Source organism: Lampetra planeri, chromosome 45, assembly GCF_965212315.1.
Source record: "Lampetra planeri chromosome 45, kcLamPlan1.2.h2, whole genome shotgun sequence".
Taxonomy (NCBI): Eukaryota; Metazoa; Chordata; class Hyperoartia; order Petromyzontiformes; family Petromyzontidae; genus Lampetra; species Lampetra planeri.
In genome coordinates, this window is record NC_136151.1 from 5975255 (window position 1) to 5984246 (window position 8992).

The window sequence follows — 8992 nt, forward strand, 5'->3', positions numbered from 1 at the left end:
TTAAGGAGTTTAGCCGATGTGGACACCGGCACCTGGGGGCAATGAAGCCACGCCATATCACCTGGAGCCCACTGATGCACGGACGTGCGAGGGGTTCGCAACCTTGAATTAGCCCGCTGGCGGGAGGCGGAATTTTCGATCGCCGCATCACGAGCCTCAGACAGCTTTTGTAGGTTGAACCGCAAATGGTCAGTGAGCTTCGACGACCGTGGAAGCTGCTCTATCCCAAGCCACACGTCAGCGGGGGGAATGGCCTCCCTGCCATACATTAGGAAAAATGGGGAGAACCCTGTCGCTGCATGTGGCGCCATGCGGTAAGCAGGGAGGACCCTGGGATCTGCAGGTCCCAGTCTACGTGGGATTCGTCAACCTGATGGCATAGCATAGAGGTGAGGGTTCTATGCAACCGCTCCACCATGCCATCTGTTTGGGGGTGATAGGGCGAAGTGCGCACCTTCTTAGTGCCCAACAGGCGGCATACCTCACTCAGCAGGGTACTTGAAAAATGTCTTCCCTGATCGGTCAGCAACCGTTATGGAGCGCCCTTGTCCAGCACATAGCCTTGAACAAAGGCGTCCACCACGGCTGCTGCCGACTGGTTGGGGAGGGCCCAGGCCATAGGCCACCGTGTAAAATACTCCACCCCAACCAGAAGGTACTTGTTACCACGAGGCGTCGTAGGGAAAGGTCCCAAAATGTCGAGAGCAACCAGCTCGTTCACACGGGATACCGTGATGGGCTGCAGCGGTGGGCATGCCGGCTTCGCTGGAGGTTTACGTTGCGCACATTGGGTGCAGCCCGTTAAAATATCAGTTACGTCGCGAAGCATGCCCGGCCAGTAAAATTGTAATCTTAGCAACCCAATGGTTTTGTGCACACCCAGGTGCGACAATCGCTCGTGTGCCGCGTACACAGCCGTACACCGCAAAGCCGATGGCACTACAATTTTGTACTGGCAAGAATCAGCATCCCAATGCATGAGCAGACGGTGGCGCATGGCAAAAGAGTTCAATTTACTTGAACGTGAGGACGAATCACATGCGCGACGACGCAGAGGCAACAATGACCCATCGTTCATTTGGTGCCGACCCCATTCGTCCAAAGTTATCCCCAGCAAGTCGTCACTTGCTGGCGTGGTCCGCACCTGGCGCAGGATTGGAAGGAAGGGCAGCAGAAACCGTTTCAGGAGGTGCAACCGGGCGTACTATTTGCGGTTTGCACCAGCAAACCGCAAATAGGCCAGGTATGGCCTGTATTGTTGTATAAAGTAAACAATGGCCAGCAGCTCGCGTCGGGTTACGCAATAACGTTGCTCTGCAGGGGACAAAACCCTGCTTCCATAGGCAACCACCCTCTCAACGCCATCCACGATTTGGGACAGCACCCCGCCGATCCCGGTGTTACTGGCATCGGTGTCCAGAATAAACGGCTTTGCGAAATCGGGGTAAGCCAGGGGCGGTGCTGCTACTAGAGCGTTCCGTAAGGAGTCAAATGCGCCTGTTCCGCGTCTCCCCAATGAAATTTCAGCCCTTTCGCTGTAAGAGCGTGTAGTGGCTTGGCGATTGTAGCAAAACCAGCCACAAAGCGTCGGTAGTACGAGGCGAACCCGATAAAACTGCGAACATTCCCAGCAGAGGTGGGGGTAGGCCATTGGTTGACACATTTAGTCTTTTCAGGGTCTGTGGAAATACCCGAGCGGCTGACTATGTGGCCTAGATAGCGCACAGACTCACGCAGAAGGTGGCACTTCTGCGGTTTGAATTTGAGGTCCGCAGCTCGCATCTTTTTGAAAACAGCGCGCAACCGTTCAATGTGTTCGTTGAACGTGCGGCCAAAGACGATAACGTCATCAAGATAGATAAGGCATGAGTCCCACTGGAGCCCAGGGAGGACCAGCTCCATGAGCCTCTGAAACGTCGCTGGAGCCGAGTGGAGTCCCATGGGCAATCTATTAAACTCAAAAAGGCCCTGTGGTGTCCGACAAGCAGTCTTTGGCTTTGACGCTTCGTCGAGGGGGAGTTGCCAAAACCCTGACAGAAGATCCAAAGTGGAAAAATAACGCGCCCCTGCCAGAGCATCCAATGACTCATCCATACGTGGAAGAGGATATGCGTCAGCCACAGAAATTTTATTTAGGCGCCGAAAATCTACACAGAATCGAAGACTGCCATCGTGCTTTTTGACCAGCACTGTCGGAGAACTCCAGGGGCTGTTGGAAGGAGAAATGATATCAGCCGCCAGCATGTCGTCAACTGCCCATTTAACATGCTGTTTCTCCGCAGGGCTGAGCCGAAACGGGGTTTGGTGGATAGGGGCAGCGTCACCAGTGTCAATGTGGTGACGCAGCAGCTTGGTGCAGCCAATATCAAATTGTGATTTGCTGAACACATCCGAGAATTCCCGCAAAAGAGCTCGCAATTTACTCTGCTGTGACCCGGATAAATCGCCGGCATCCGCGCAAAGAGCGTCAATCCATCCCTCGTCTACGTTATCAGGGCGAGGCTTTTGACTGTTCGTTACGTGTCCAACAACCCCGGTCCCCAGGGGCGCCACCGTCGCATGAGCGAGCACTGTCCCCTGCGGAATGACGGTGTCGGACAGACCGACATTCAAAACTTGCATAAATGGCTCCCTGTCGCCCGCTACAAGAGTCTGTGCGGCCACCAACGATAGGCTCTTAACTGCTGTATTGGAGGGTCCCAATAAAATGCCATTTACCGAGGCGGTGGGAGTGAGCGGTGTCTTTAACCGCAAGGGTACGAGCATTTGTGCCCCTGGCGGAATGCGTACAGCGCAAGCCGCAAAAGCCTGTACGGAGGCATTTTCCGTCCGTGAACGTGTGGTTGCGGGTAAAAATGCCATCCGCCGGCCCGACGGAAGTTCAATACATCCCTGATCGATAAGGATTTTAATGGGCATTTTGGCAAGAAAATCGGTTCCCAGAAGGCACGGCACCGCAAGGGAAGAAGATACAAAAACAGGGCCGGCCAATTTAATATCACCAATGGCAATTTGCGCCCGAATTTGGCCGAGAATCCCTAGCGAACTTCCATTTGCGGCAAAAAACGGAACGGAAACCTTTTCCAATGATCGACATTGCACGGGCAGTATGTTGTAAATGAACTCGGAGATGATAGTGGCCGATGCACCGGTATCGACAAGCACGCGCACTTCTACCCCCTCGATCAAACCAACAACCACTGAGGAACCCGCCGTCGCTGCAACCACTCTATGGGCCAGCTCTGACCACTGCCCGGGTCGTAGTGGTCGCGAAAAGTCGCCCAAACGCCGCGCGTCATACGCCGTATTCCGAGCGAAGTCAATGGTGTGTTGTGGTGTGTATGAGGAACGAGCGTGAGGGGTGGCGCGACTCGCCTGGTTATGCTGCGCCGCTCTGGAAGCTCTGTAGTCCCGGTCTCGGGATCCGGAGAAGCGGCGGCGAGGTGCACGGCAGTCGGAAGAAACGTGGCCTCGGCGGCCACAGTTGAAGCATGTCATGTCGCCGCGGGGGATGGACCGTCCCCGCTCCCGGTCGTCGCGGCGTCCGATGCGATCCGGTGATTGCTGGAGCATCGTGCTGAGCGCCGAGAAGACTCGATCGGGAGAGCGAGCGTTGTCCCTGCTGTCAGGCCCCACTGTCGTAGCCGATGCGGTGATGGACTCGTCCTGGTCGAGCATCAAGTGAGCATGAATGCTCCGGGCAGCTCGCAGTGAGCACATATCCTCATCATCCACGGCCTGGATGACAAGGCGCAGTCCCCTCGCCATCTCCAACAGCTTCTGTAGGACGAGTGCGTCGATAGCCTCATCGTCCATGCGGGGGTAAGCCGCTCTTGCCATGGCGAGTAGCGCGGTGCGGAACGCCAATGGCGACTCCCTTGGCTTGCACCGTCTCTCGTAGAACTGGTGGCGTGTGGCGGAAGGAGGTCCGTAGACATCGGACAGCCGCCGAAGTGCTGCTTGTAGTGTCGCTCTTTGTCGCTTGGGAATGGAGATGAATGCAGCGAGAGAGTCGTCGTCCAAGGTGGCTGGCAGTGCACGAAGGGCTTGTGCATCCGACCAGCCCACCATCTCCTGGTGGCTGAGGAAGCGACGCTGAAATGTCGCCCAGTCGCCCCCTGTGGACAAGAATTCGCGAAAGACAGGCAGTCGTTGCTGTAGAGCAGCTGTGTCGTCATCTTCATCAAGGTCGGACTCGGTTCCAAACGCGGCGATGGCTTGGTCGACAACATGGACTGTACGGCGTCGCAGCCATGATGACGCGGTGTTGCTGGAGCGTCCTGCAGAGGCTGCGTCATGGTCTGATGACGCGGTGTGCCGTGATTGGCCCCCGGAGGTCCGAGCATGCACGTGGCTTCCGCCTCCGGCGGAACCACGTGACCCATCGGCGGGAAGGTCGACCTCTTCCGGGTTTGCAATGGCGGACACGCTCGCCGCCGGCCGCTCCTCTCCGCCCGCAGCCCCCAGGGTAATTTCTTCCAGGATGGCTGCTGCAGCATGCAGTAGCTGGGGGAGACGGGCGAGAGCAGCCTGGATGCCGTCGTTCGCGGCGGTCGGCTGCACTGCTGGTGGTGGGGCGGCTGGAGACACGCCAGCGTCTTCAGCGCCGACCTCAGCACCCACGGGTGAGTCGGAGCTTGCATCGTCGGGACTTCGCGTGCGGTTCGTTCGTCTTGTTTCCATCTTCTGACACCAAATGTAGTGTTGTACAGACGGACTCTTCAACGTCTTTTGTAGCACACACCTTTATTTGTCTAATGAACACAGTCCCTATGCACTGAGGGGTATACGGTCCCCTCACCCGTTACACTCAGAAGGTACAAGCCTCCGCACCCTACAGGCTACTTAATATCCCACTCTTTCAGTGTCCTCTGACTGGACCTAGGGGATGTCTCCCCGACGACTGGTTACACTGAACCCTAGCCCTTATAAGGGCTGGAGGACTTGGTCCAGGGTCCTAGGCTTCTTCCGCCGTCTTGTGTCTTTGTGTAGCCGAACTCCCTCAGAGCTCTGAGCGCTCTGGCTTTATACTTGTTCGTGGCCGGGTTGTCCAATCCCCGGCCGCCTTGTGGAACCCTGTGATTGGTCGTTCCCAATCTGCTTTTGGATCCCAATTCACCCTATCTGACCCTGACCATTTGGTCGCGCGGGAAAACCTTGTTTACGGTCAGCTCTCACAGCTTGTGAGACCCTGACCGTTAGTTTGAGCGGGAAAACCTTGTCAACGATTTGCTCTCCCAGTTTGTGAACATCGAGTAGTTAACTCTACTACAAATGGACTCGCTCCTCCCTACATCCATGACCTCCTTCAGCCACGAGTATTCCATCAAGATCGTCAAGATCCTCAGCTTGTGCATTTGTTGGGGCCGCTGGTCCCCGAAGTCCCTCCCTGCTCCGTGCCTATGGCAGGGGCTCCGCCGTGCGCCGACCCCTCGCTGCTCTGCGAACAGCTGCTGCCGTCGCTGGGCTCATCGCCCGACGGCTCCCCTCCATAGTCCTTCCCTCCGCGAGCTCGTGTGAGAGGCATAGCTCGCCGCCCGCTCTCGTTCACCTGTAAATGCTGCGCTGTCTCTCCACCAATCACGCGCTGTAAACGGGGGTCAGTGGGTCGGAGGGCGAATGACGCTGCCCTCACACCGCGCGAGTCCCTGCGGCGATAGACGGAGCGAGTACCTGTGGACGCACCGACCCCTTCCCCCACGCTACGAGTGCACACACTTGCACACACGCGACACCCACTCGTGCGCCGCTCTACGCAGCGCTCCCACGTGGCGAGCCGCTGTGTACACAGCACCACACGCGTTTCCACTTCTCAACGAGATCACACGGGGAAATGGTCGGCTATTAATTATTTATTGTTTGCTACCTGGGACTGGTTGTGGAGTCAGTATGAATCGACGAGGCTGGCCTATTCTACTACCCCTGGACCTATTCCCTATTTATCGGCTATGATCTTAATTCGCCTTCTTACTTACTGTTAGGTGGCCACGGTGGTCCGTTGATCCCGTGCTAGCAGCGTACCTCGATGCGTCGCACGGACGTCCGGGTCGCTGAGCTGGAGAGCGTCTTGTCGCCTGGTGCTGGAGTAAGAGAGAGATCTCCCCTTTTCGCCCCCTTTTAATTGTCCCTACATCAAAGGGATCTGCTCCGCCTGTGGTCTTGGTGGCCCCCTCCCAGTTTTTCTTTAACAATAGGCGCGTGCCCGTTAGGGCGCGTGTGGCGGTTCCGGGCGCCTTTGCTATGCTAATCAAATGCGCTGCGTGTTGCGGCGTTTATTCTAATTATGCTCCTCCATCACAATGCTTATGCCCCTCTTCTTGCCCCGTCGATACTTACGTGTGTGTGGGGTGTGTGTGGTGCTTTTCAACCGTGGTGGCCGAATGCCCTTCGCCGCGACCATACCATCTTAAGGCCGGTCGCAGCGCCGCGGTGCAAAGTAGCGTCGGGGGAGGTCGTCCAATTCCCTGGTCGCCGGAAACCATGAAAGTTAATCAGCGGACGTTGACCACCGTCTCTCGACCTCTCTCCCCGCCATAGATTAGTACCGTCCAGGGGGAGATCTGCCGCACCACGGTTCAGGGTCCCGGCCAGTAGGTCGTCAGTTTCCCCACCTGCCCGGCCCCGACGCGAGGGGTGTGTAGGCATACCTTAGCGCCTGTCAGGAATAAGGGGGGTTCCATGCGGGGTCGGGTGCCCTGTTCCTGCCGCCGATGCGTGGCTTCCCATTGCGGGTATGCTCGGCCTCGGGCTTCTCGCAGGGTTTCCATCAGGTGTTCCACGGGGCGGCTTCCCTCCTCCGGCTGGGGGGAAGGAACGCCGAATAGCCGATCTGCGGGTAAACGAGACTCACGGCCGAACATCATTAAAAACGGGGTTGGTCCCGTCGACGTGTGTACGGTGGTGGCGTAGGCGAAAAGGGCGTAGGGGAGGTGTTCGTCCCAATCCCGTTGATTTGCGGCCGCCATACGTTTGAGCGCATGATTCATGCGCTCTACCATACCGTTCGCTTGGGGGTGGTACGTTGTGGTTCGGTCCTTCTGGATTCCGAATTCTCAGCACAGTGCCTGGAACAGCTCGGCCTCGAACTCGCTACCCTGGTCGGTGAGGACTCGTTCTGGGATCCCGTGCTTAAGTACGTAATGCTCCACGAATGCCCGGGCCACCACCAGGGCAGTTTTATCAGGGATGGCCACTGCCACGGGGTAGCGGGTGAAATACTCTACTGTGACTAGGATATACCGGTTGCCTCGATGGGACCACGGGAATGGCCCCTGTAGGTCAATCCCGACCAGCTGGTTCATGCGGCTGACGCGGAACGGCCTTAGGGGTACTTGATATTGTGCCAGTTTCGGCCCGCACTGCTGACAGGCGCGGCAGCTCTGTACCCAGGCGGCCACGTCTTGTGCCAGTTTGGGCCAGAGATACTGGCGACGCAGGGTCTCTCGAGTGCGTCGTTCCCCATCGTGGCCCCTGAGTGGGTGGTCATGCACCAGGCGTAGCAGATGGGGTCGCACCTGGGCAGGGACACAGATGCACCCCGGCTGGCCGGCCTCGGTTAACTCCCGTACCACCTCGTTCTGCACACACAACTGGCCATACAAACCGCTCCAGGGTCCTGGTAGGGCACTCTTTTCCTCCCGCAGTGCCGCCTCCACTGCCGCCAGATCCGGATCCTGCTGCTGGGTCTGTCTCAGCTGCTCGTCGTTCAGGCCCGGGAAGGCGCAGCCGACGTCCTCCTGGATCCGTCCAATCGGGGTGGGGTGATCCACCGGGTCCCGAGCCGTGGGTCCCGCACTTGCCGGGCGGTCGACGGGATCCTCGGTGCCACCTGTGAGGGTCTCTGTGGTGCACACCGCACTCTCTCTCGCTGGGGGGGGGTCAGTGGCCGCGGCCTCTCGGGGGTCCGTTGCCTGCCGGCAGCGTCCCCCCGTAAAATCACGGGCATGCCTCCTCCGCCCTTGTCTCGGCATACACCGTGGGCCGCCTCGACAAGGCGTCCGCGTTTGCATGCGTCCGGCCAGCCCGATACTCTATTTGCAGGTTGTACTCCTGCAACTGCGCCAACCACCGGGCCATCTGCCCCCGCGGCTCCTTGAATGTAAGAAGAAACTGCAGAGCATAATGGTCAGTGCGTACGCGACATTTCCTGCCGTACAAATACGGCCGGAACTGCTTACATGCGAAAATCACGGCGTACAACTCTTGGCGGGTCACGCAATAGTTCAGTTCGGCCCCACTCAAGGTCCGGCTGGCGTACGCGATGACTCGTTCCGTCCCATCCTGTGCCTGTGACAACACCGCGCCCAGCCCGCTGCTGCAGGCGTCGGTGTCCAAAATAAAATCGGTGGTAAAATCGGGGAAAGCGAGGGTGGGGGCGTGGGTGAGGTGGTCTTTGAGAGTGGTGAAGGCCATCTGGCAGGCCCCCGTCCACTGATAGTGGTGCTTAGGGGAGGTGAGTTGGGTGAGGGGGCGTGCAATCTCGCTGAATCCCTTTACAAATCGACGATAATAGGTGGCGAGCCCCAAAAATGATCTGATCTCCGTCAGATTCCTTGGCCGTGGCCACTCCACTACGGCGCGTACCTTCTCTGGATTGGTGTGCACGCCTGCCTCGCTGACGCGATGCCCGAGGTACCCCACCTCGCGTTGTGCGATGTAACACTTACGTGGCTTGAGCTTGAGATGAGCCGCTCGCAGTCGCTGGAATACCTCTCGTAACCTGGACCAATGCTCAGACAAAGATCTACTGAACACTATCACATCGTCCAAGTAAATCAGGCACTGTTCCCATTGCAAGCCCCGCATCACCAACTCCATCAGCCACTGGAACGTCGCGGGCGCATTGGTGATTCCGAACAGGAGTACTCGAAACTCGAATAGTCCCATCGGGGTGGTGAATGCGGTTTTCGGCCGATCCTCCTCCGCCATTTCCACCTGCCAGTTCCCGGACGCGAGATCGAGGGTGGAAAAATATCACGTTCCGGCGAGGCTG